The sequence below is a fragment of the Bos grunniens genome, chromosome X, assembly GCF_055505025.1.
Source record: "Bos grunniens cultivar Pamir isolate PY7600 chromosome X, Bosgru_T2T1.0, whole genome shotgun sequence".
NCBI lineage: Eukaryota > Metazoa > Chordata > Mammalia > Artiodactyla > Bovidae > Bos > Bos grunniens.
The window spans coordinates 21,777,994-21,805,378 of NC_141194.1; the positions used below are offsets into that span (position 1 = coordinate 21,777,994).

Sequence of the window (27,385 nt, forward strand, 5' to 3'; positions counted from 1 at the left end):
CTTTCTTTTTTTTTTTTGCATGAACATCACACAGTGTCATTTAGTTTGTCTAAAAGATTTGATGGACTTATTCCAATGTATTATGAATCCTATTGTGTTAATAACAGAGCCCAGGAATTCTGGACCTCCTGCTACTTTTGAAACTGCAGAGATATTGATTTTTCTGTATGGTGAGTCTGATCTTGTTTTTTGATAGATCACTTTAATTGCCGGGTACTCTATTTATTTCATTTCAGAGCCCCTGCTTGCTTTCTTGCTAAGGGAACCAATGTGGGCTAATGAACCAAATTTATTGGTCTCTTTCCTTTCTTCCGCCTGGAAATCTAGTTCTGCTTTCAGAGGAATTTTAGCAATATTGATGTTTCTTCTGATAGGTTCTGGGGGTCTAGGTAATTAACTTCTTTCCACTAAGCCTGAGGGATCCATATCTCTGGGGCAATTATTTTCTCCAAAGCTGTTATACTTCTGTGGTGTCTATTTGCCAGAAGTTAGATTGAAGTACACTTAGTGACTTCAAACTGAAATGAGGGCAATGGCGGGCAATAGTGATAGAAACAGAGTACTGAAATAAAGTCTGGAAATCCAAGAATACTGTATTTGTGTTGTGTAATTCTATTAGCCATCAACGCCAAGGAGGGGCAGCTTCATTTTATATACATGCATTTAGATATGTATTATATGAATGTATTCATAAGTATAAGCATACTGAAAGTATACATAAAGAAAACCTAAGAGTTACATTTCTTCACTTGAATTTTAGAAAGTTTTTGGTAATTGGAAGCATTTCAGGTGGCAAACCAGTTTAAATAACTTACTGAGAATCTAAGCAAATGTGGAAAGAATATTATTCATAAAATTAATAAGGCTTTTCTGACTAATAGTTGTTTTTTGTTGCAATGAAGGGCATAGACTTGCAAAGAGACTTTAGCAGTGTCTTGATTGGTGAGAGAGGAGGCCACTTTGCTTTGTCTATTAACTACTATAACAGCTAAATAGACTGTTATCTTGAGAGAGCTAAAAGTGTATGGTTCTCATAGTAAGTGGCTATGAGTAACCAAAAACACTGTTTTTTTATTTGCATATCCTAACCCTCATTGAGTTGATACAGAATTTTGGGGTTAATCTTGCTACCCACTGGATGTCACTGTTGCTGCACCAAAGATGTCAAGTATTCGAGCATTTTTTCAGTCCCCCAAAAGGCACATAAGGAAGTGTCAATTAGGGATATAAGTGATAATGCTGTGAGATGGAACAGAGAAGACCAACAGCTAGGTTTTGAAGTTGATAATTAAAATGTTAGTCTGTATCATTCTTTATTTTCACCACAATGATAGTCAGTAGAACACTTTCATGTTGAGACTAGAGACTTTTGTGGAGTGACCCAGAGCTGTCTTTGATATCACGGTAGCATTTTCATCATTTTGAAGCAGGGCAGATGCTTTTGCATCTGTTCCTTCCTGTCCCAATGAGGGTTGAAAGGAGTCTTGCTTGATTGAGTCCCCTTAGATAAGGAATATGGAAATTATATTTTTAACCTTGGTGTGACTGGACTGCTAAGTAACAAGAAGGAGAAAACATCTTTCTTTTGATTGTCTGTGAAAGCTTTCCACTCCAGTGGTATAGAATTCATCCTTATTAGAGCTGTCAAATGTTCTCAGGAATTAAGAATGCATTTTTTGTTGTTATTTTCATTTTCCTCATTTGTTTACTTCTGGTCAGTTGAAATGCTGTCATTTAGCAATGTATAAAAGACATGACAAAGCATTGGATTCACACAAAAAATTATGGTCCTTGAAGTTTATTTACAGTTTCCAAAGAATTCTAAAAGTTACATAGACTTTGCATAGAAGATTTGGACTTAATAGTGTTAGAAATGAACATATTCCATTTTATATCATAAGATGGTCTTACCTGCTTAGTGTTGACTTTAATTTCCTTGAGATCATGGTGATGTTTCCTTATTCTTTTCAGCATGTCTAGAGCTCAACCTGGTGCCAATCAGATAGTAGGCATTTATTAATGGTGGTTGGATTGGATTTGACAACATGCTAAGTGAGGGGCTGTTAAGATATAATAGTAGATGTCTCTTGTAGCTTTAGGGAGCTTAGGGCTTAGATGAGGAGAAGGTGAAGCTACAGTGACAATGAACAATAGAAGAACCCTTTTAGAGCAGTACCATTCAGAAGAACACACTGATATTTGCCTTATTAGCTTAAGGGACATATCCAGTCATCAGTTTAGTACAGTTCAGTTGCTCAGTTGTGTCCGACTCATTGCAACCCCATGGACTGCAGCATGCCAGGCCTCCCTGTCTATCATCAACTGCTGGAACTTGCTCAAATTCATTTCCATTTAGTTGGTGATGCCATCCAACCATCTCACCTCTGTCGTCCCCTTCTCCTCCTGCCTTCAATCTTTCCCAGCATCAGGGTCTTTTCAAATGAATCAGTTCTTCACATCAGGTGGCCAAAGTATTGGAGTGTCAGCTTCAACATCAGTCCGTCCAATGAATATTCAGGAATGATTTCCTTTAGGATGGACTGGTATGATCTCCTTGCTGTCCAAGGGACTCTCAAGAGTCTTCTCCAACACCACAGTTCAAAAGCATCAATTTTTAGGCACTCGGCTTTCTTTATAGTCCAACTCTCACATCCATACATGACTACTGGGAAAACCATAGCCTTGACTAGACAAACCTTTGTTGGCAAAGTAATAACTCTGCTTTTTAATATGCTGTCTAGGTTGGCCATAACTTTGCTTCCAAGGAGTAAGCGTCTTTTAATTTCAATGGCTGCAATCACCATCAGCAGTGATTTTGGAGCCCAAAAAGATAAAGTTTCAACTGTTTCCCCATCTATTTGCCATGAAGTGATGGGACTGGATGCCATGATTAGTTTTCTGAATATTGAGCTTTAAGCCAAATTTTTCACTCACTTTCTCACTTTCATCAAGACGCTCTTTAGTTCCTCTTCACTTTCTGCCATAAGGGTGGTGTCATCTGCATATCTGAGGTTATTGATATCTCTCCCGGCAATCTTGATTCCAGCTTGTGCTTCCTCCAGCCCAGCGTTTCTCATGATGTACTCTGCATATAAGTTAAATAAGCAGGGTGACAATATACAGCCTTGACATATTCCTTTTCCTATTTGGAACCAGTCTGTTGTTCCATGTCCAGTTCTAACTGTTGCTTCCTGACCTGCACACAGGTTTCTCAAGAGGCAGGTCAGGTGGTCTGGTATTCCCATCTCTCTCAGAATTTTCCACAGTTTGTTGTGATCCACACAGTCAAAGGCTTTGGCATAGTCAATAAAGCAGAAATAGATGTTTTTCTGGAACTCTCTTGCTTTTTCAATGATCCAGCAGATGTTGGCAATTTGATCTCTGGTTCCTCTGCCTTTTCTAAAACCAGCTTGAACATTAAGAAGATCATGGTTCACGTATTGTTGAAGCCTGGCTTGGAGAATTTTGAGCATTACTTTACTAGCATGTGAGATGAGTACAATTGTGCAGTAGTTTGAGCATTCTTTGGCATTGCCTTTCTTAGGGATTGGAATGAAAAGTGACCTTTTCCAGTCCTGTGGCCACTGCTGAGTTTTCCAAATTTGCTGACATATTGAGTGCAGCACTTTCCCAGCATCATCTTTTAGGATTTGAAATAGCTCAACTGGAATTCCATCGCCTCCATTAGCTTTGTTCGTAGTGAATTTTCCTAAGGTCCACTTGACTTCACACTCCAGGATGTCTGGGTCTAGGTGAGTGATCACACCATCGTGATTATCTGGGTCGTGAAGCTCTTTTTTGTACAGTTCTTCTGTGTGTTCTTGCCACCTCTTCTTAATATCTTCTGCTTCTGTTAGGTCCATACCATTTCTGTCCTTTATTGAGCCCATCTTTGCATGAAATATTCCTTTGGTATCTCTAATTTTCTAATTTTCTTGAAGAGATCTCTAGTCTTTCCCATTCTGTTGTTTTCCTCTATTTCCTTGCACTGATCACTGAGGAAGGCTTTCTTATCTCTCCTTGCTATTCTTTGGAACTCTGCATTCAAATGGGTATATCTTTCCTTTTCTCCTTTGCTTTTTGCGTCTATTCTTTACACAGCTATTTGTAAGGCCTCCTCAGAGAGCATTTTTTCTTTTTTGCATTTCTTTTTCTTGGGGATGGTCTTGATTCCTATCTCCTGTACAATGTCATGAACCTTCATCCATAGTTCATCAAGCACTCTGTCTATCAGATCTAGTCCCTTAAATTTATTTCTCACTTCCACTGTATAATCATAAGGGATTTGATTTAGGTCATACCTGAATGGTCTGGTGGTTTTCCCTACTTTCTTCAATTTAAGTCTGAATTTGGCAATAAGGAGTTCATGATCTGAGCCACAGTCAGCTCCCAGTCTTGTTTTTTGCTGGCCATATAGAGCTTCTCCATCTTTGGCTGCAAAGAATATAATCAATTTGATTTCGGTGTTGACCATCTGGTGATGTCCATGTGTAGAGTCTTCTCTTGTGTTGTTAGAGGAGGGTGTTTTCTATGACCAGTGCATTCTCTTGGCAGAACTCTGTTAGCCTTTGCCCTGCTTCATTCCATACTCCAAGGCCAAATTTGCCTGTTGCTCTATTTCTTGACTTTCTCCTTTTGCATTACAGTCCCCTATAATGGAAAGGACATCTTTTTTGGGTGTTAATTCTAGAAGGTCTTGTAGGTCTTCACATAACTGTTCAACTTCAGCTTCTTCAGCATTACTGGTCAGGACATAGAGTTGGATTACTGTGATATTGAATGGTTTGCCTTGGAAACGAACAGAGATCATTCTGTCGTTTTTGAGATTGCATCCAAGTACTGCATTTTGGACTCTTTTGTTAACTATGATGGCTACTTCATTTCTTCTAAGGGATTCCTGCCCACAGTAGTAGATACAATGGTCATCTGAGTTAAATTCACCCATTCCAGTGCATTTTAGTTCACTGATTCCTAAAATGTCGACGTTCACTCTTGCCACCTGCTGTTTGATCACTTCTAATTTGCCTTGATTCATGGACCTGACATTCCAGTTCCTATGCAATATTGCTCTTTACAGCCTCGGACCTTGCTTCTATCATCAGTCACATCCACAACTGGGTGTTGTTTTTGCTTTGTCTCCATTTTTTCATTCTTTCTGGAGTTATTTCCCCCTGATCTCCTGTAGCATATTGGGCACCTACCGACCTGGGGAGTTCATCTTTCAGTGTCCTATCTTTTTGCCTTTTCATCTTGTTCACGGGGTTCTCAAGGCAGGAATACTGAAGTGGTTTGCCATTCCCTTCTCCAGTGGGCCACATTTTGCCAGAAGTCTCCACCATGACCTGTCCGTCTTGGGTGGCCCTACATGACATGGCTCATAGTTTCATTGAGTTAGACAAGGCTGTGGTCCATGTGATTAGATTGGTTAGTTTTCTGTGATTGTGGTATCCAGTGATAGGGTATTATAATTTAGAGAAGCCAGGTGTTGATAGTCAACTCTGCCTTAAAACATCAGATACATCTATATAAAAAGTATAAAATATTATATATAAAATGTTTAAAAATCTTGTCATTGTGTGGGCTTCTTAATTTGTTGTCTTTGCTTGACTCTTTGAGGTTCCAAGGGGAGAGATGTATCATTTAGGTCTTATTGCTCAGCAGCCTTGGCATCCCTGGAGGGGTTGCTAAGAATGTGATCTCAGGTCCCAATCCCAGACCTGCTGAATTGGACTCTGCATTTTAACTAGATTCCTGGGCAGCTTGTGTGCTTATCAGTGTTTGAGAAGCACGAATTTAGAGAATCTATTATGTTAGAAATAAGTTATGGAAGTGTAGAAACCTTTATCTGAAAGAGAACAGGAATTTATTGTCCGAACAATACATACAGTGCTGTTTACCAGAGAAGAATTAGTGTAGGGAAACAGAAGAAATGTTAGTGAAATTTTTATGAGGCCGTTTGGGAAAGGCTCACCAGTACATTGAGGGGGACCATTCTAAATTGGCTAAGAAGTAGAAAAAGTGAAAAAGTCCAGACTGATTCTTACCCACTCCAGCTGCCTAATTTCCATAAGGAGGCTGCTCAGTTGATTCTCCAAGATCAAATGAGCCTTGGTAACTTTCCCTTTTTTTCACCCTCAGCCCTGGGACAACAGTAGCTAGAATTTTGCTTCATTGCCAGACAAATATTTGGAAAAAGAGGTTGCTCACTTTGTATTAAAATATTTTACAACTTAACTCCTCCCACGGATTACTTACATAATGAGAGGACCAAGGACCTGTGGATCCTGCAGAACCTTCCTTTGACAAGAGGTCTGTGAATGGTGATGCACAGATGGGCTGGGATGAGCTTAATTCATTATTGCACACACAGTACAGCTTTGTTTATTATTAATGACATGGCAGACATTTTCCTTAGCTCTGGAGCTGAATAAAGCAATAACCCCACCATAAGGGAGACAGGAATTGGAAGATAATAAATATTTATCACAAAATCTCTCTTTCCTAGCAACCACAAATGGAGGAGGAAATGAGTGTCTAATTTTTTGAGAGCCAGTGCCAGAAAAACAAAAGCCTTAGAAAAAAATTTCATTAATCAAGCAGATTGATTGCTGTGGGTTCTAAAAACCCCAATACGGGTTTTTAATAGAAGAAGATGCAATGATTGAGCACAGTTGAGACACTCTTTGAGACCCACAATCTTGGCCAGATGCCACTTGCAAAAACGACTATCATCTATCAGGAGTATTAAATAATACAATCTGGAGGCTCTGTTCACAGAACAGTATTATTTTGTTTGTTTTCCAGGGCTAAATACACAGTATAGCAACAAATCCATAAAACAGCATTGTTTCACACAGCAGTTTGGTTCATTTCAAGGGATTTATTAATACATTGGAATTGTGTTTTAAAGATTATGTGTAAATAGAGGTGTGATATGCAGGTTTTTTTTTTTTTTTTTTTGCTTTTCCTCATATGGAATAGTGATCTTGAAGGAGTCTGAGGTCTTTCAACTCTGTCAGAACAGCTTAGCTTCTCTAGAACTAGGGGCTACTTTTCTCAATTTATGCTAAAGAGGAAAAGACAGAACTATTGGTTGGCCAAAAAGTTCATTCAGCTTTTTCCATAAGATGTTAGGGCCCTGAATGAACTTTCTGGCCAACCAATAGTATTGACTTCTAGTCCTCTAACTGTAACTGATAATCCATGTGACTTTGAACAAGTTGTTCTGTCCCCTTGGGCCTCAGCTTCTTCGTTTGATAAATGATAGGGCTCCCTGAAGCCCTGTCTGGTATTAGAACTCTGACTACAACTCCATCGCTAGCTTTTGTTCTCTTATCTAAACCCCTGTGTTTGGCCATCCATATAACTTTGGCATCAAGGCTCACCAATGCATTTTTATTTGTAATCTTACTCCACTCCATATTCTTTTTTATTCACCTAAGCTGTATTCTATCTTTGTTTTATATCATTTGATGTTCATTGGTAATCCACAAAATAACTGTCATTTGGCATCTATCTCAGTGGATACATAATAACTTCATTTAAGGCAAGTAGTACAACTGCTACTGATATACCACTGATTTTTTTTGTGTGTGTGTGTGGCCATGTTTATTGGGTGGTGTTTGTACTTGGTTCATTCTTTGGGACTAGGTCTTCCCTGTGGAGAAGGCAATGGCACCCCACTCCAGTACTTTTGCCTGGAAAATCCCATGGACAGAGGAGCCTGGTAGGCTGCAGTCCATGGGGTCGCTAAGAGTTGGACACGACTAAGTGACTTCCCTTTCCCTTTTCACTTTCATGCATTGGAGGAGGAAATGGCAACCCACTCCAGTGTTCTTGCCTGGAGAATCCCAGGGACGGGGGAGCCTGGTGGGCTGCCATCTCTGGGGTCGCACAGAGTTGGACACGACTGAAGCGACGCAGCAGCAGCAGCAGCAGCAGGTCTTCCCTGAATGAGGAAAGAATCCTAAGGAAATATTCTTGTAGCTCCCTCCACAAAGGAGAGAGGACAAAAGGGATGACTGGTGGAGACGGGCTAGAAACAAAGCCCATTAGTTCTAACCATATCTTGCTTAGCATTTGTGGCACAATGTCTTTCCTGTGTACTACACGTGGGAATGTCTATTAAAGGGAATATTTGTCTCTGTACCAAGGACAAAAGAATATACTACATAATTTTGTGTACCAAGTTAATGCACTGGATTGAATTATCATTGGGCCAGATTTCCTGGGGTGAATGAACTCCTCTCAGCACAGTAGATAATGCATTTCCAATCCTAGCTTCCCTCATGAGCATTATGATGCTATTTAATGCCCTGGAGATACAGTTTACTAAATAGTACATTAGTAGACTGAACAAATTAATGTATCTCTCAGAATGCCTACCTTTTACCCGAGGAGCAGCTCATTCCCTGTACTCTCACATTCAGTGTCTTATAGAAATGTCACTGTGACCATCACTGTCAACATTTCATTCCTGCAGGTTCTCTTCAGCTTTGTTATGCAATTAAGATATGACTTCTTCAGCGAAAAAGGGGGGTTGGTTGCAGAAATAAGGCATATTTATCCCTGTGGGTTGTGTGAATTGAGCTAGATTTCTAATGTTTAAAAATGTACATATTTAAATGTCCAAATTATTCTTGAATTTAGTACCATGAAAGAGTACTTAATGATATTATCAGTGATGATCATTGGACTAAAACACACATCTTTAATGGTGCATTTTCACGGGGAGTAATTTTACATGAATTTATTCTCCATGTTCATTCAAATACCTGTGCAATTCTGGGCCAGCATTCTGTGCAGCTCTTGCATTTTCAAGATTCATTTTCTAATCAGTGAAATCATTTATCTCTCTCAGATGCTAGGCCAGGAGTAATGGAGCTGAGCAAGTCATTAGCTATGACACGTTGCCTTTTTGCTCATCTTTCTGGGAAAGGCAGGAAAAAGAACACCTTAGCAGCATCTTTCTTCACCCAAAGAGATAACTGACACTAATCAACATTCAGCTGTGCCCCCAAATTCAGCAGCTCAATTGTCTATAGTGTCCCAGTGCTGTATGTCACATGGGCTCTTAATCATGAAGTCTTCTTAGAAGAATGACCAGTACTTTTGGTGTATCCCAGTTGTGACCTGGTGCACTGTGCAGAATCATTTCATTTCTCCAGAAGAAATGGTAATGGTGGGCAAAGTGGTGGCATCTCTCTTTAAAATTTCTTTTATACAGTGTGACTCAGAACCTTGCGAAATGCTTTACAAGTCTACTTTACAACGATAAAAATCAATGTGTTTGGAAAGATTTACATTTTCATCAAGGAAAGGAACCTGGCAGATTTAGGCTTCTTAGCAATTTATCATAAGCAACAGTGTTGGCAGAAATGATTTAAGGAACTGAAAAATCACTGACCCTCTAGGTCCTTAGGACAGCGGTATTAGAAAACCAGATGAGGTGATCATGTGCATTAATTTACAGTTGCCTAACATTTGGGGGAGTGCAGTATAGAAGCCGGATTTGTGTGCATCTTTCTTCTGAGTCATTTTGTCCATTGGTGAAATGTACACATTGGGGAGGGCAGGACCATGAAATTGACAGGGTCTGTCTAACTTTATCTGAGATAAATTCAATCTTGTCACATCTTTCCCATTAAACCTGACTGTTCCCAAATGTCTTTTACCAATTTTTAGTGGTAACCAAGGAAACCCTGGAGAAGGAAATGGCAACCCACTCCAGTATTCATGCATGGAGAATCCCATGGACAGAGGAGCCTGGCAGGCTACAGTCCATGGGGTCACAAGAATTGGACATGACTTAGCTACTAAACCACCACCACCAAGGAAACCCAGTAAATGGGACCCATCTCTCTAGGGACTGGCTCACTAGAAATTCTACTTCTGTTAGAATTTCTGTCTTCTCATAATTTCTTATGCTAGATTAAAAGTTTACTTTTGATTCTTACCCTTCGGATGACTTAACAATTGTTTAGAATACTTTTGATTTTACCAAAGTATTTTTTCCTCAGTTTTCTTACTTTCTGACACTTTGGAAAGTTCAAGCAACTGTTTCTTATTCATTCTAATAGAAAAGAATAGAGATATAAATAATAGAAAGCCACAAATAACCCACAGATTATTACAGTTTGGTTTTGAATGAAAAATTATGACATTATCATTTAAAATGTTTTAAATAAGAAGTCTGGACATCCACCAAATACTTCCAGTATCTTTTCCCCTCCATTCTAGATTAGATCTCCATTTTTTGGTTTTTATGGCAATGTGTATTCTCCATTCATAATACTTACTCTTGCTGTGTTTTCAATCTATTGATTATTGTCTGCCTCTCTCTCCTGAGGGCAGGAATTGAGTCTGTTTCTGCTCATTGTTGTATCCCCTGGGGTCTGGAGCAATGCCTGGTATACAGTGAACTATCAACCTTTTGATGAATGAATGGAATGGACACTGTATAGTCATTGTATTTCATAACAATCTTGTTATGGAATAACAGGGTAGCACATACTTCTTGTGAAAGTAGTGGGAAAACAGTAATGCATCTTCCTCTGATTAGAAAATGATTAGAGACATTTTGGAAAATGTAAGAGAAAGAGAGACAGTTCAGTTCAGTTCAGTCGCTCAGTCGTGTCCGACCCTTTGTGACCCCATGAATTGCAGCACGCCAGGTCTCCCTGTCCATCACCAACTCCCGGAGTTCACTCAGACTCACGTCCATTGAGTCAGTGATGCCATCCAGCCATCTCATCCTCTGTCGTCCCCTTCTCCTCCTGCCCCCAATCCCTCCCAGCATCAGAGAGACAGGGAAGTAGCAATTATCCATAGTCTTACCATCCTGAGATAATTGCTGCTAACATTGTGGTGTGTATGCTTCTAGTAACTTTTCGTTGACTGTATTCACTCATATGTAAAAATATTTCCTTTGTCCCACATATAGGAAAAATGCTATTGGTAAACCACTTTTCACTCTAATGGTATATTGTCTTTCCCCATATTTAATTATTATTCTGTCATATGATTTTATTGGTTGTAAAATGTTTCCTTAAATGGATCTTACGATAAATTTCATGAATCTCTCCATAGTGGCATGTGTGCACCAGAGAGGTAACATTTGTGGAGCAAAAATTTAGTTTCTATTTTTTATATAAAAATAAGTAAGAAATTTGGCTTTCTTATGTAATATATAGGCTGATATAGATGTATCTATTCAGTTCATATATGAGATGATAATGGGTTCTGTTTGGCCAAGGGGAATTCAGGAGGCTTGGTGGTGACTCACTTATTTCAGTGTTTTCTGTTTTTAAATTGATTTTGTGCCCTGTTTAGTGGATTTGTGGTAGATGCTACCTATATTATGTATTAATTGATCTATGTTCTCCAAATGGACCAGTAGATTAAAAGGAATTCTGCCAAGAAACTGAGGATTAAGGAAATATTTAGAATGTAAGTGTGAGCAAAACATAAGAAATGGCAGAGCTGATTCTCCTGCTCCTGTGTGAATTCTTCCTTAGCCTCATTGTCAGATATGAGCAATGATGCCTAATCACATCTGGCAGTAGAATATTTCCATGTATTTATTCACACACATGCCTACACAATCTATATGTTCAATATAAAGTTGATGTTTTAACACTGTGTGAGAAAGTAACTGGTTTTCAAAACGAACTTGTGTATGGAGACTGCATTTGAAAATAGATGTTTGGGAATGTGTTTCTTCCTTATGAGGTTTTTGTCGCTGAAAACCAGTGTCACATATAACTCTCTCTCTCTCAAGCACACACACACTCATGCATGCACGTACATGTCAGAGACAGAAATTTCTAATTCCTTTAAATTTTTCAAAACAGAATTTTTGTGGGATTTGAGACACTTTGTCAAAGATGTACAAATTAGGCACATTCTGATTACTCTGTAAGAAAAATGGATTAGTATTAAGGAGGGTGGAAATTAACTGGCCTATTTGCCCCCAAATTTCCCTGGGCGGGGAAGATCCCCTGGAGAAGGAAATGGCAATCCACTCCAGTACTCTTGCCTGGAAAATTCCATGGATGGAGGAGCCTTGTAGGGTACAGTGCATGGGGTTGCAAAGAGTCGGACACGACTGAGCGACTTCACTTCACTTCACTTCATTTGCCCCCAAACCCACTGTGTATAACTGGTTACTGGGAACAGAAAGCAAGTATCATTCTTTGGTAAGCATGGGCAACGTTGCATTTGTTTCATTTATAAGTACATATTTTTGTGATATGTCTTCTTTAGTCATGGCAGCTATTACAACTAAGAAGTATAATAAGCTGAACTTAGAACTTAAAATTGCTACATTAGAGGATGTTAAACTAAATTTTTAAAAGATAAAGCATAATCAATCACATCACTTTTCTTAGAACAGTTATAGCATATTATTTTGGGGAGAGAAATAGGATTTTGGTACCATTAAAAAATGGCATAAAATTACTTTGAAAAAAAAAGAAAAAAATTACTTTGAAATATTTATAATTTTTATCTCTTTTGAAAAAACAATTTCTATTTTTTGGAAAGTCATGATGTGTATGACATTCTTAAGTTGTATATTTATATTATTTATAAATAAACTACATACAATACATTGAAGATGTTATATATTTGATGAGTCTATAATCAATATTTAGGTTCATTTCCATACACAAAATGGAAATTAGGGTAGGAAACAAATGGGAGAAAGACTACCAAAGAAACAACAATTTATAACTATATGCAGGAACTAGTCACACCAGTTCTGCTAAGCAAATGTCTTGCTAGGCAACTTTGAACCTTCACAACTTATAACAGAGCACATTATCTGTTGGGGCATTGAGACCAAAGGTAGATACACCTTGTATCTCACCATCTTAAGACTCAGTCTTGATTTTGATCCTGGAACCATCACCTCTTTAATTATAAATTTCTTCACTTTCCTTACATGTATGGAAGATACTCTTAACCTGGTCTCTTATTTTTTCTGTTTACACTTGTCTTCTTGTTCATCTGTACTCAGCTGCTTCAAAACATCCATACACACATTAAACCATCTAGCCTCTTTGACCAGTACATGTCATGTATTTTTCTAAACTCACTCAACCCCCACTCCTGCTCTTAAACTAGAGAAATTATGGTAAGTGTATGTTTACCTGAAGCTGTCATTCCAGAGTGGTGGTACCATTTTGCATTCCCACCAGCAATATATGAGTTCCAGTTGCCTGGCATCGTCACCAGCACTTGGTATTGTCAGATTTTTTGCTTTACTCATATTCTACCCCCCAGATTTACTGAGATAGAACTAACATGTAACATTACATAAGTTTAAGATGTGCAAGGTGATGACTTGATATACATAAAACTTGTAAAATGATTACCAAAATAAGGTTAGTTGACATATCCATCATCTCACATGACCCCAGTTTTTTTTGTAGTAGGAATACCTAAGATATACTAGTAACTTTCAAGTATATAATACAGCGTTGTTAACAGTAGTCACCATGCTGTTTATTAGATCTCTGGAACTTAATCATCTTGTAACTGGAAGTTTGTTCCCCTTTGACTGACGTCTCCCTGCTGTGTTGATTTGACACATTTGTATATTGCAGTGTGATTACCACTGTAACATTGGCTAATACCTCTATCACATCACAAACTTGCCATTTCTCTTTTTGTGGTGGGACCAGTGAAGATCTAGTTTCTCAGCAGCTTTGAAGTTTATAATACAGTATTGTTGTCTGTAACCACCATGCTGTGCACTAGATCTCCAGGACTTATTCATCTACTGGTTGCAAGTTTGTGACCTTTAACAGCTTCTGCCCATCTCCCCCACCCTCTAACCCCTGGCTACCACCATTCTACTCCCCACTTTTATGAGTTTTGTTTTATTTTAGGTTCTACATAGAAGTGAAATCATATAGTATTTGTCTTTCTCTCAGTTTTTGTCTTTCTCTGACTCATTCACTTAGCATAATGCACTCAGGGTCCATCCATGGTGTTGCAAATAGCATTTTCCTTCTTTTTATGACTGAATAATACTCCATTATGTGTGTGTGTATCACATTTTCTTTATTCACTCATCTGTCCATGGACACTTAGGTTGTTTCTATGTCTTGACCTACTGTGGCTAATGCTGCAGCGAACATTGGGGTGCAGCTATCTTTTCAGATAGGGATTTCATTTCCATCAGATGTACACCCAAAAGTGGGATTGCTGGATCACATGATAGTTCTATTTTTAATATTTTGAAAAATCTCCATACTGTTTTCCAGAGTGGCTGTACAAATTTACACCCCCACCAACAGTACACAAGAGTTCCCTTTTCTGTACATCCTCACCAACATTTGTTACTCCTTTTTCCCCCTGATAATAGCTGTCCATTTAGGTGTGAGCCAGATTCTCATTGTGATTTTGAATCGCATTCCCCTGATAATTAGTGATACTGAGCATCTTTTCCATGTTTCTGTTGGCCATTTATATGTGTTGGGAAAAGATGTCTATTCAGGTCCTCTGCCCATTTTTTAATTGGATTATGTCCTTTGCTACTGAGTTGTATGAGTTCCTTATATATTTTGGATATTAAACTGTTACCTGATTATACCTGGCGTGGAAATACCTTGTCTCATTCCGTAGGTTGCCTCTTTTTTGTGTTGATTGTTTCTTTAGTTTGATGTAGTCCTACTTGTTTATTTTTCCTTTTGTGGCTTGTGCTTTGAGTGTCATGTCCAAAAAATCATTGGCAAGACCAGTGTCAAGGAGCTTTTTGTTTTAACCATTCTAATAGGTCTACAGCAGTATCTGCTGGTTTGGGGTTTTAGTTTTGGCTTTGAGTGTCTTATAAATGTCAGTTAGGTCAAGTTGATTGATAATGTTGTTCACATCTTTCGATCCTCGTTGCTATGGATATGTCCCATACATGCACAGCTGAGGCATTTATACACAAACTTAAGGGATTCTCTTTCCAGTTCTCCCCTTTGCAGTATTCTTCTCATACCTGTAGACCTCAGATACCCCTCTTTCTGGTCATTTGGCTAGAAAGGCAGCCTTTCTTTGAATGTTTTAATTTCCTGTGCTGCTGCCATGCATTTCTGTGTGATTACAACTGCCTTTAGGACAAAGTGGTGAGAAGAGAGAGAGAATTCAAGGATTTTTCACAGTATTTACACCATAGGCTTCTTTTAAAATTCCTCTATCTAGAAAGACAAGAGTTTGTCTTGGAGTTTTGCCTATGATGCCAAAGTCTAGTTCCATGACGGAGATCCTCCATAGCGGAAGGCAAGGAGAGAAAACAGAAAAATATGCAGGAATTTTCCTATACTCTTCCACTTGCAAGCACCACCTTTCCTGGTCCTGTGGTCAGGAATATAGAGTTCCTCCCAGACATTTTGCTGCCTGGATGCATGTACAGTTTTGTAATTGGTATCAAAGCTGGGGATATTAACAGGGGGAAATGTGTGAAAATCACTACCATATGGATGGCTTTTTCAAATTTTGAGTTCTCTCCCCAATTTTCATGCTGTTGTTCATTTTGCACAGTCCTCAGAAAGTTGCCTTCTGTGCCCAGAGTATTTAGTTGTAATCACTGTATTGCAAGTATTTAGTTATAATTTAGTTATAATCACTGGGAGAGAGAGACTGTAGTGGGCTTACTTTTACTTGGCCAGCACTGTAAGTCCTGATTTGAGTTTTGAAAAGATCAGTCTAAGCAGCGAGGTGAGAGGGGATGCAGTGAGGTTAATGTGTAGTCACTGTAATAGTCTAGTTAACAGATGGTGATAGAGTGGATTGGGAAGGCAACAGCTGAAATGATGAGAAAAGTATGGTTTCAAGAGACATGGCAGAGACTAAATTAATTGGGTTCAGCAATAATTTGGAAGCAGGGAGTTAAGGGGAAATGTAAGAGATGATGCATGTAATTCTGGTTTGAGAAAATGGATGATGGTACCATTTGCTGAGGTAGGAAATGCTTGAAAAGGACTATTTGAGTGTGTTTTTGTGTGGAAGGAAAGGCATGGAAGGGTTTGAGTTTGGACATGTTGAGTTTGGATATGTAGAGTTTGGGGTGCATTTGAGACAACTATTAAGAAGTGAAATGCCAAGTAAACAGATATGTGTATATAGTTTTGGAAACTGCTAGAAATATAATTGAATGAATTTTGAGTTAGCTGCCTAAAGATGGTAATCACAGTCATGATTATGATTTTACATAGAGAGTATTGGAAAGAAAAGAGGGCCCCAAATTATGTCTTGGAAAACTCAGACATTGAATGGCTTGGTAGAGGATAGACTATGAAAATGAGACTTAGAAGGAATGAAGAGAAATGTAAGAGGAAAATAAGAAAAAGGAGTGTGTCTGGAAGCCAAGGATGGCGAGTATTTATAAAATTGATTGGATCATAGTGTCAAATGTTCTTGAGATTCAAAGAAGATGAAATCTGAAAAATGCCCTTTTTAGGTTTAGCAACATGGATGTCATTAGTGACTTTTATATGAGCCACATGGTGGCGTGGAGATGTGGTGAACAGGTTAGAATGAATTGGAGAATAACTAGGAGGTGCAGAGATGGAGATCCTAAGTATAGACAACTCTTGGGAGAACTTGTACTAAGAAGCAGAAGATGGAGATATGTCATTATTTATTATGGCATAGAAAGAATTTTTTTAAGGGAAGAAATATGAGCATGTTTAACAATTTTATGGACCTGGTCTATTTGAGGAAAGAAGTTGAATATACAAGAGAAGGAAGAAATGATGAAAAAGGAAGTTTCTAGGAATGGCCAAAGGAAAATGGGCTCCAAAGCGTCAAGAGATTGGCCTTGAATGAGAGGCAGGCCTCAATGCACTGTAACGGGTGAGGTTGGGGAAAACATTCAGGATGGACACAGATAGATGGAGTTTTCGATGTTTGGTAGCAGGAAGCTGAGGGAATTCCTATCGAGTGGCCTCTATTTTGTCTATAAAATAGTACATGGTTTCATGTTGTGAGAGTTAAGGGGAGGTGATGAATATTGGATTAAGGGGCACTGTGAAGCTGGAGGAAGCAGATCCTGTAAAAAGCAGGAGAATGGACTGTCCAGGGAAGCACAGTGAGCCATGGCTTCTTGAACTCCTTGCTTCAGACACATCAAACTTCTTTTAATGACTGCAACCTACTGATACACCTTCTCCTTTGAACTTTCACCTATGTTGTTACCCCTGGAACACTCCTCTGATGATTCCTACTCGCCCTTCAGGTCTCAGCTTAGGTCAAAGAAGTAAGCTGCCCAAGGTATGTTTCCATGGCCACCCTCATTCTGTTGACCACACAGTCCATGTTGTTGTAAATGCTTGTCTGACTGGCCCTGTCTCCTTCTGAAAGGTCTGCTTTCTGAGGATCAGGGACCATATGGTTAGGGAGGTTGGGAACATGCTTAGGCCTGGCCTGTAGCACAAGGCCTGCTGGGTCATAGGCACTGAGGATACAGTGGCTGACTGATGCTGCTGAACTCCCTGTGACAAGAGGACTGGTCACGTGGCTAGGAGGAGGGTGGGGTCCTAACAGTGGTCCTTCTGGATGAAAAGTGCAGTCTGTAAGAAGTGCTGTTTCATGAACTCAGAAACTGGCCGCTTTGCTGCTGAGGCATGAGGGAAGACATCAGACAGAGGTAAGACTGAGATTGATTCTTCTCTACCAGCGGGAAGTGTGGAGGGAACACTGACCCATGCTTTGCCCCTCTGTCCTAATAACATGATGGTGCTTAAACGAGGATACTGTGGGTGCTAGGCGAGGGGGTGCTGGCTGATGGGAACACCGCGGTTCTGCCGGAGGCTCTAATTTGCGTGGGTCCGAACGTGGTCATGTGTCTTGGTGGCTGATTTTGACTCTGTTTTTTAATGTTTCTCATTATTTCAGCAACCTGAGAATAATAGCTGGACTGTGTGGGATGGAAGTGACTTTTCACTGCAGGCAAACCGATCATGGCAGTTCTCTTGGAGAAATATCACTTGTTATTTACAAAAATACCACCCCTCCTTTCTGTCCTCATTCTTAAAAAATGCCAAATTGCAAGATGTGCATGCCTGTATATAAGACTAGATTTAAACCACTGCTTTATAGCTAGGCAGCCTCCTTCTCCCTTGATGGCTGATAAACTCCAAGTGTCATTTAGGCACTGAATTTACAGTCACTTTCATGTGTGCCCTGAAAAGTCACCTATCTTTGGGGGATACTAGAGAAAACAAGCTAGTACTGAGTTCAATTGCTCCCCTAAAATATCAGTGGCTTAGTGGTATGGAAGCCAAAACAACAGGCCCCTTTCCTTTCTTATTTGAAGACAGAAAACAGGGAGAGCTGTGGTGAGTCATGAACATATCTGATATGCAGTTATGCAGTATTGTTAACAGTTGAAAGAAATTCTTAATCCTAAAGAAGAGTTCTATATAACAAGTGCTCACTTAAAACCTATACATAAAGAGGAGGTGGTATGTCATAGTGCTTGCAAATGGAGACTTTGGGATTAGAGGGTCTATGTTCTAGATTTTTGGACTTGGGTAAGTCACCTGACCCTCTTGAGTCTCTGTTTTCTCATCTATAAAATGGAGAAAATAATAGCACTCAATGCATATGGTTGTGATAAGGATGCATTGAGATGATGCAGTTAAAGTTTGGCACGCTGGCTGACAATAAGTGCTTAACAATTGTTCATATCATTTAACAGAACTTTTCACTGTTTTCCTCCCAATTACCTTCCAAGAAAAGTAGATCCAGTTATAGAAAGAGCTCTCTGTTCTGCTGTACCCTGGTAGTTCTGGGGTGAGCCAGTTTGGGATTAGAGGTGGGGAGAACTGAATTCCTTTGCCCACTCCTCCCCTCTCACTAGCCTCCTTCTTTGTTTTGCTGGTTTTTATACCATTTATCACGTACTGTTGTGGGTTGAATTGTATCCCCTGAAAGGATGTGTTGAAATCTGTATTAGTTTGCTAGGGCTACCATAACAAATACCTCAGACGGGGTGGATTAAACAATAGAAATTTATTTCTTCACAGTTCTGGAGTCTAGAAATCAAAGATCAAGGTGTAGGCAGGGTTGATTTCTTCTGATGACTCTCTCCTTGGCTTGTAGATGGCCATTGTTCCCCCCCGCCCTGTCTTCACATGGTCTTCCCTCTGCATGTGCCTGTGTCCTCATCACCTCTTCTTACGAGGATACCAGTCCTATTGGGTCAGGGTCCACTCCAGTTCAGTTTCCTCATTTAACCTTAATTACCTCTGTGAGAGATCAAATTGCCAACATCCATTGGATCATTGAAAAAGCAAGAGAGTTCCAGAAAAATATCTACTTCTGCTTTATTGACTATGCCAAAGCCTTTGATTGTAGATCACCACAAACTATGGAAAATTCTGAAAGAGATGGGAATACCAGACCACCCTATCTACCTCCTGAGAAATCTGTATGCAGGTCAAGAAGCAACAGTTAGAACTGGACATGGAACAACAGACTGGTTCCAAATTGGGAAAGGAGTACATCAGGGCTGTATACTGCCACCCTGCTTATTTAACTTGTATGCAGAGTACATAATGCAAAATGCCAAGCTGGATGAAGCACAAGCTGGAATCAAGATTGCCAGGAGAAATATCAATAACCTCAGATATGCAGATGACACCACCCTTATGGCAGAAAGTGAAGAACTAAAGAGCCCCTTGATGAAAGTGAAAGAGGAGAGTGAAAAAGTTGGCTTAAAACTCAACATTCAGAAAACTAAGATCATGGCATCTGGTCCCATCACTTCGTGGCGAATAGATGGGGAAACAATGAAAACAGTGAGAGACTTTATTTTCTTGGGCTCCAAAATCACTGTAGATGGTGACTGACTATAGCCATGAAATTAAAAGATTTTTGCTCCTTGGAAGAAAAGCTATGACCAAACTAGACAGCATATTAAAAAGCAGAGACATCACTTTGCTGACAAAGGTCCATCTAGTCAAAGCTATGGTTTTTCCAGTAGTCAAGTATGAATGTGAGAGTTGGACTATAAAGAAAGCTGAGTGCTGAAGAATTGATGCTTTTGAACTGTGGTGTGGGAGAAGACTCTTGAGAGTCCCTTGGACTGCAAGGAGATCCAACCAGTCCATCCTAAAGGAAATCAGTCCTGAATATTCATTGGAAGGACGGATGCTGAAGCTGAAACTCCAATATTTTGGTCACTTGATGTGAAGAACTGACTCAATGGAAAAGGCCCTGATGCTGGGAAAGATTGAAGGCAGGAGGAGAAGGGGACGACAGAGAATGAGATGGTTGGATGGCATCACCGACTTGATGGATGTGAATTTGATCAAGCTCTGGGAGTTGGTGATGGACAGGGAGGCCTGGCATGCTGCAGTCCACGGGGTCACAAAGAGTTGGACACAACTGAGCGACTAAACTGAACTGAAGGCCCTGTCTCCAAAGATAGTCACATTCTGAGGTACTGGGGGTTAAGAGTTTAATATATAAATTTTGGTGGCAACAGAATTCGCCCCATAACAAAGTCCTCACCTCTGGTACCTGTGAATATGACCTTAGTTGAAAATAAGACCTTTGCGAACATAATCAAACTGAGATTGCACCAGATTAGGGAAGGTGCTAAATCCAATGCCTGGTGTCCTTATTAGGAGAGAGAGATACAGAGCACAGAGGAGATACACAGGGAGAGGAGATACACAGGGAGAGGAGATACACAGGGAGAGGAGATACACAGGGAAAGGAGATACACAGGGAGAGGAGATACACAGGGAGAGGAGATACACAGGGAGAGGAGATACACAGGGAGAGGAGATACACAGGGAAAGGGGACCATGTGAAGATAGAGGCAGAGCCTATAGTCATGCTGCCACAATGAAAAGAACGCCAATGCCCGCTGGCCACTACTGAGAGAAGAAACAAGGAGGGATTCTTCCTTAGACCCTTTAGAGGAAACATGGCCTCGCTGACATCTGAATTTCAGACATCCAGCCTCCAGAACAGTGAGAGAATAAGTTTCTGTTACTTTAAGCTACTCAGTTTGTACCAGTAATACATCATCTGACATTATCTGTTTGTTAATTGTCTTCTGTATCCTCCACTAGAATGTAAGTTCCATGAGGGCAGGGACTTGCCTCTCCTGGTCACTGTTGTTTAGCCAGCATAATGGATACTTAATGAATGAATGGATGGATGAGGGCAGTTTTGAAGGGTGGGGATGAGGAACAGTGGTGGGAGAAGGAAAAAGCGAAGGAAGGCATTGAAAAAGACATGTGATAACGAGTTTCAAATATCCTGAGTGGACTTCTGGTGGAGCTGGTGAAGGGGCTGAATCCTGTCCAGTTTGATGTGGCAAGAAATAGGGACCAAATACGGAAATTGGGCCAGAAGAGCACTGCGAGCTTTACCTCCCAGTGAGTAGAAATTGAGGTGATTACATTGGCCTTTCACGGGTCATGGAAATAGCAGGGCCCAAGTTGCTTGCACCCAGATCCCCAAGAGCAAGAGGGCAAATGACATGCAGTTTATAATCCAGATATGTAGTTTCCTCGATTCATCTCCCGTGTCCCCCACATTGCCCATGGCATTGAACTTTTTATCAATTTCGTCTGAGTTTGGGGAAATTTTATCAAACTCATTCTAATTCTCTAGTTTAGTTTTCTGCAGTAGACTGTCTAGCTCCAGTATATTTTTCATCTGAAAGCAATGTTTCCTGACCTGAGGGTGGTTCTGTTTTTAGAAATAAAATGTCATTTCAAATTTTATTCTAAATCCAAATGACAGATTTTTATATTGTTCTCCTTTATGTTTTAAAAGAAGTCCCTAACAACTTTTTTTCCTGAATCCTTAGAAGGTCTTTATAAGTTAAACTTCTAACTCGCTCTCTCCGTTCAATAAGTTTTTCCTATTTATTCTTCCTGATATTTATGCTTAACCATTACTGGGGTTGATATGTCAGAGGCTGTGTGGATCTCAGTTTAAATAGCTTAATACAAGATACAAGGAAAAGTTTATATATGTTTGTTGTTTTGCTTTGATAAATAGGGGTTTAGACTGGAAGGTTTAGACGCTCTTGACTGGAAGGAATAGAAAGAGTGTTTTGTAAAGGAGATGGACATGGGGCAGGAAAACGAACTGCTGGGCTCAGTGTTTTCTCCTTCACGTTTATTGCAGCAAATGGTGAGTCCTGCCCCACTTCTTCCAAAATCATGCTTGTCCTTGTTAATAGTCCCCAAGGGCAATGCCCTTGCTTTTCTTAACTCCTTTGTCTCACCAAGTTGAGCATAACTGGAAGTGATGTCCACTGGTCTCTCCCTGCCCCATATATATTTGCTTATATATGCCTATAAAATGTTTGAGTTTTTTCTTTCCCATTTGGCCCACTGCCTATCTGTTTCTACTTAGAGCTACTCTAGCCATGAGAGCTTCTGTGAAGTTCCATCTATTATTTCTCATGAGTTGACCCATTAGATAATCCTTTCTTTAATAGAATCCATCTACACAATATACCACCCTTCTATGTTTCCTAGGATTCCTAAGAATGTTTCCATATTATCTATTTCTTTGCTTATTATAGTGGAAATTTGGGAGAGAGAAAGTTAATTGCTTGGGATCAAGTCAAAATTGGGGAAGTGATATGGCAGCTGGAAACTTTTACAGAGAAGACGGGGCATTAGAGGGCAGAAGGGGCACATGTGATCTTGGGTTAGAAAGTTCGGGATTAAATCCCAGGTAGGCCTCTTCCTGGTTATGTAACCCTGACTATTTGACCCCACAGTGTCAAACTCTCATTCTTACATCTCCATGCTCTTAGGAATAGAAAGCATTTGTATGGTGAAAAGGAGGAGGGAAGACTTAGAATGTTGAAAACAAAGGCACAAACATTGGAAAGAGGCCGACCTGTAGGGATAAAAACAAAGTGGGGTGTTGTTCATGTTGTGGTTGCCTATCCTACAGTCATTCCTTCTTCTTCCTGGCTGGAAGAGTCCAATTGTTTCTACCCTACCTTATACGTGGTGGTCCCTCTCCTCCTACCAAGTTTGATACACACATGATACAGTAGCCAAGGAGTCACGAAGGGACACTGTGGGGACTTCTGGGAAAGATCTTCTAATTGTTGAGAAGAGAACAGGAGGCAGAATTGCCTTCTCTTCTTGCACTGGACAGTTTTGTATAGAATGGCTTGAGCACAGGAGTGCGATCCTGAGAATGAGCTCCTTGCTGATGATGGGCTGATGGGCCTGGGAGGTTAGAGAGGAAAGGAAGAAACCAGGGTACTTAATGATGTTGTGAAGACACTGAGTTAATCAACCCTACGAATTCTGCCACATTAGACTTCTTTAATTAATAAAGCCAGTGGAACTGTGTGGATTTTCTTTTTAAAAAATTTGCAGCCCAAAAGCATGCAAAATGATTCAGGAGAGACAAATGTATGTTTGAGTGGACTGGGAAGCAAATGTGGTTCAGTTAGAAGGAGGAATGCCATTAAGAGCTTTGAAAACCAGAAAGATGTGTTGAAGCTTGGTGTGGTAGATTACAGGGAGCTACAGAAAATGTTTGAACAAACAGATCTTGATGAATGTAGTGTTTTAGATAAGAATCATTTGAGAATATGATGGCTAAAGTAATGAATGAAAGAGTCTGAATTTAAGAAGACCAGCTAAAAAATTTGGCAGTGGTCCAGGCATGAAACAATAGACACTGGACCAGAGTCTTGTTATTAGTGGAAATCACTGTGTACTTTTGGTGTAATTTTCCCTTCTTTTCTCTTGTCTCCTGTAAGGCTTGCTGGAGGAGAGCTTCTTGTTAGTGAGACAGGACGTACATCATCTGGACAAAGTTTTCCATATAAAAGATGCTGTCAAGGAGCAGGTTGCTGGTTTATCAAGAAGAGAGACGAATGTCTGGGGAAGCGGGAGATGGAAGATCTAAGAATGAGACATAAACAGCACCATCCCTGCCTGCACTCTCTCTCCCTTTTCCATGGGCTTCAACTCACTGCAATGGAAAAACCAAAGGAGAAACTGCTGCCCCATGATGACAGGTGGGGACATCCAGCAGCACCTGACATCTGCCTCTGAGCTTGAGAAGCCTCTCAGGTGGGAAAATCTCTCCTGCTGTAGAGTTTGGACCACTTCACATGTCCTTACCTGTGTGATATTCCTTTATGAAGAAAACTTGTTTCTATTTAATTCTTAGCTCAGTATGGAAACCTGTAAAAGAGAGTCATACATACAGAGTAGACTTAGGTGTCCATAAGGAAGGAGAGGATGGGACAAATTGAGAGAGTAGCATTGAAATGTATACACTGCCACATGTAAAATAGATGGCCAGTGGGAATTTGCTATGCGATTCAGGAAACTCAACCCGGGGCTCTGTGACAACCTAGAGGGGTGGGGTGGGATGAGGTGGGAGGTGGGAAGGAGGATCAAGAGGGAGGGGACATAGTGTACCTACAGCTGATTCATGTTGATGTATGGCAAAAGCCCACACAATGTTGTAAAGCAATTATCCTTCAATTAAAAATAAATAAATTAAAAAAAGATTTATATACTTAGGTCCTGTGTAAAACTAATCTGATATTTGAACATTTGGATTTAAGATAAATTAAAATATTGTTTCCATTATAAAAATATTTACCAACAGTTTAAATAGTAACTTTTTCTGATGTACATTAAAATATAATTAACTTTTCAGTAGGCTTTACTAGCAACATGTCTATTTTGTAAAGTAAATTCCAACTGCAAAGAAAGTTATTTTCATGCTCGATAAAGATGCATTGTTCTAAATAATGATTGCAGTGGAAAATTACAAGACACACATGGCTTTTACCCAGCAGGGAGTGTATTTTGAGACTCAATAAATTTAAGCTAATATTATTTTTAAAAAATAGCACAGTTTCTTCTTTACACATAATTGTATCAGTTAGGGATTGCATTTTGGCAGAAAAATCCCAGAAAAACTGACAAACAGTGTTTTAAAAAAATTAGTGGGATTATTTGTCTACTACTTCAGAAGTCTGGGAGAAAGCAGCTTGAGGATGCCATGAAGGAATAAAATTCTTCTTTTCTTTGTGCTGTACCATCATAACCAGTGGCTGTTTCACTTTGCGCACTGAGGGAGATCCAGACAAGAGGAAGAGGGAAAGGAGCGCCAGTACTTGAGCGTCAGTACAGGAGCACCGGTACTTGACTTGTGCTTGTGTTTGATTGGACAGAACTGAGTCACGTGGCCACCACTAGCTGTGAGGGAGTCTGAAAAGGTGAGCTTTCAGCACTCCTGACTTTATAATAAAAGGAGACAAGAGAGGGTTGGAATGATGTCAAATTGGACAAATTTACAGTATCTGCTTTAGTCATGTTAGTTACTTTGAGAGACAAAGGAATGTCAAATAAAAGCAACTCCAATTTCACATCTCACTATTTGGTTAGGTTTTGGCACAATATACTTAAAGTACACTTACATGGTGTATTTGGAGTTGGTCAATAAAACAGAGCCTTTCTAGATAATTAATAAAGTGGTTTAACATAGAAATAAGAGCTTAAGTGAATATTGAGAAACTGTGAGAACAAAGCTGCAGCCTCCAGGAAAGCCAAGGAAGCAGACCTTGGAGACCTCAATGGAAGCACCAAGTGAGCTATTCTCAAAAGCTTTTTAGGTAATGGATGTGATCCTCAGAGTCTCTGAGGCCCACCCCCACCCCCACCTGTTGTGTCCTGTACAATGGCAGGCACACACAAAGCTGGGGCTCAAAAACAGCTTCCTGCTTCCTTGTTTGATATATATTAAATTAATAGGGATAGTTTGACTGTTGAAACCTGTGTACCAGTGTTGAGATCCCCATTTGAGTCCAGACATGCCCAGTAGCTGGATGAGGGTTCAGTCGGCAAAAGAGAAACCACCTTAGTTACTTCAAATAGAGGAAAATCAGTATGAGGAATTGGCTACAAAGGAGGTTGAAGAGCTGAGAAGTCAAATAGGGGACTGTGAGGCAACACGGAAATTAACAATATGAGGAAGCTACTCCTACCCCTTGGCTAAAGGGCAGCAGGAATTGGGAGTTAGGAGAGCACAGAAGCTGAGGAGCTCTGGCAGGAGCTAGTGGGTAGGGACTTTCCACTGGAGCTGGAGCCACAGAGACAGAGTTACTGCCTTGCAGCAAAGAAAGAGTTAAGGAGAAGATCCCTGACTTTTCCCCTTCTCCTACCCTCCAGTCTTCTGACTGTCCCTCTTCTTGGCGGGAACAAGCCAAGAACCAGTTGGCTGCAGAGATCAGCCTACAGGGGTCAGCTGGTCTGTAATATGGCACACAGCTGGGCAAGAACAAGACATGGATCTGGGGTAAATAAAAATCACTGGCACGGTGTGTGTGTTACTTGAGGATGGAGAAACATCTCAAAGGGTCTCTATGAACTGGCATCCTCCCTGGTGCTTCAGTATCCCTTTATATTTTGCAAAATCCTGGGGACCTATTCTTTACCATCTGAGCCACCAGGGAAGACCAAAAAGGGTGTGTTGCCTCCTGGTCAGGGAATCAAACCCTGGTCTCCCGCGTGACAGGCGGGGATACTCAGTACTATACTAAGCACAGTGGCTGCGATGGACTGCGCAGAAGCACGGCTGAGAGGACCTACCCCATGCCCGAGGTCAGGGGCAGCGGCTGGGAGGAGCTACCGCACGCCCGAGGTCAAGGGCGGCGGCCGACAAGGCCAGGCTGCAATGGCACAGGACTGGCCAAGAGGAGCTACCCCACCTCCAAGGTCAGGGGTGGCGGCTGGGAGGAGCTACCCCACGCCTGAGGCCAGGGGCGGCGACCAAGAGTGCCAGGCTGCAATGGCGCAGGAGCTGCCAAGAGGAGCTACCCAACGTCCAAGGTCGGGGTGGTGGCCGAGACGAGCTACCCGACGTCCGAGGTCAGGGGCAGCAGCCAAGACGAGCTACCCCATGTCCAAGGACTGGCGGCTGCATGGGTGCAGGAGGGCCAAGAGGGGCAACTCCACGTTCAAGGTCAGGAGGGGTGACCTCCTCTAAGGTAAGGAGCAGTGGCTACGCTTTGCTGGAGCAGCCGTGAAGAGATACCCTACGTCCAAGGTAAGAGAAACCCAAGTAAGATGGTAGGTGTTGCAAGAGGGCATCAGAGGGTAGACACATTGAAACCATAATCACAGAAAACTAGCCAATCTGATCACAGGGACCACAGATTTGTCTGACTCAATGAAACTAAGCCATGCTGTGTGGGGCCACCCAAGACGGACAGGTCATGGTGGAGATGTCTGACAGAATGTGGTCCACTGGAGAAGGGAATGGCAAACCACTTCAGTATTCTTGCCTTGAGAACCCCATCAGTCAGTTCAGTCACTCAGTCGTGTCCGACTCTTTGCGACCCCATGAATCGCAGCACACCAGGCCT

The 27,385-nt window shown here is 40.7% G+C and overlaps 1 long non-coding RNA gene across 1 annotated transcript in view; it reads left to right on the forward strand.

The window, feature by feature from the left end:
- The window catches only part of LOC147339925 (uncharacterized), an 87,722-nt gene extending 62,205 nt beyond the window's left edge, over nt 1-25,517 (forward strand). Inside the window, exons 2-3 of the long non-coding RNA XR_015159504.1 lie at nt 23,759-24,074; nt 25,070-25,517. This is a non-coding gene — a long non-coding RNA (uncharacterized LOC147339925). The remainder of the gene's footprint in view (nt 1-23,758; nt 24,075-25,069) is intronic.
- The last annotated feature ends 1,868 nt before the right edge of the window (nt 25,518-27,385 follow it).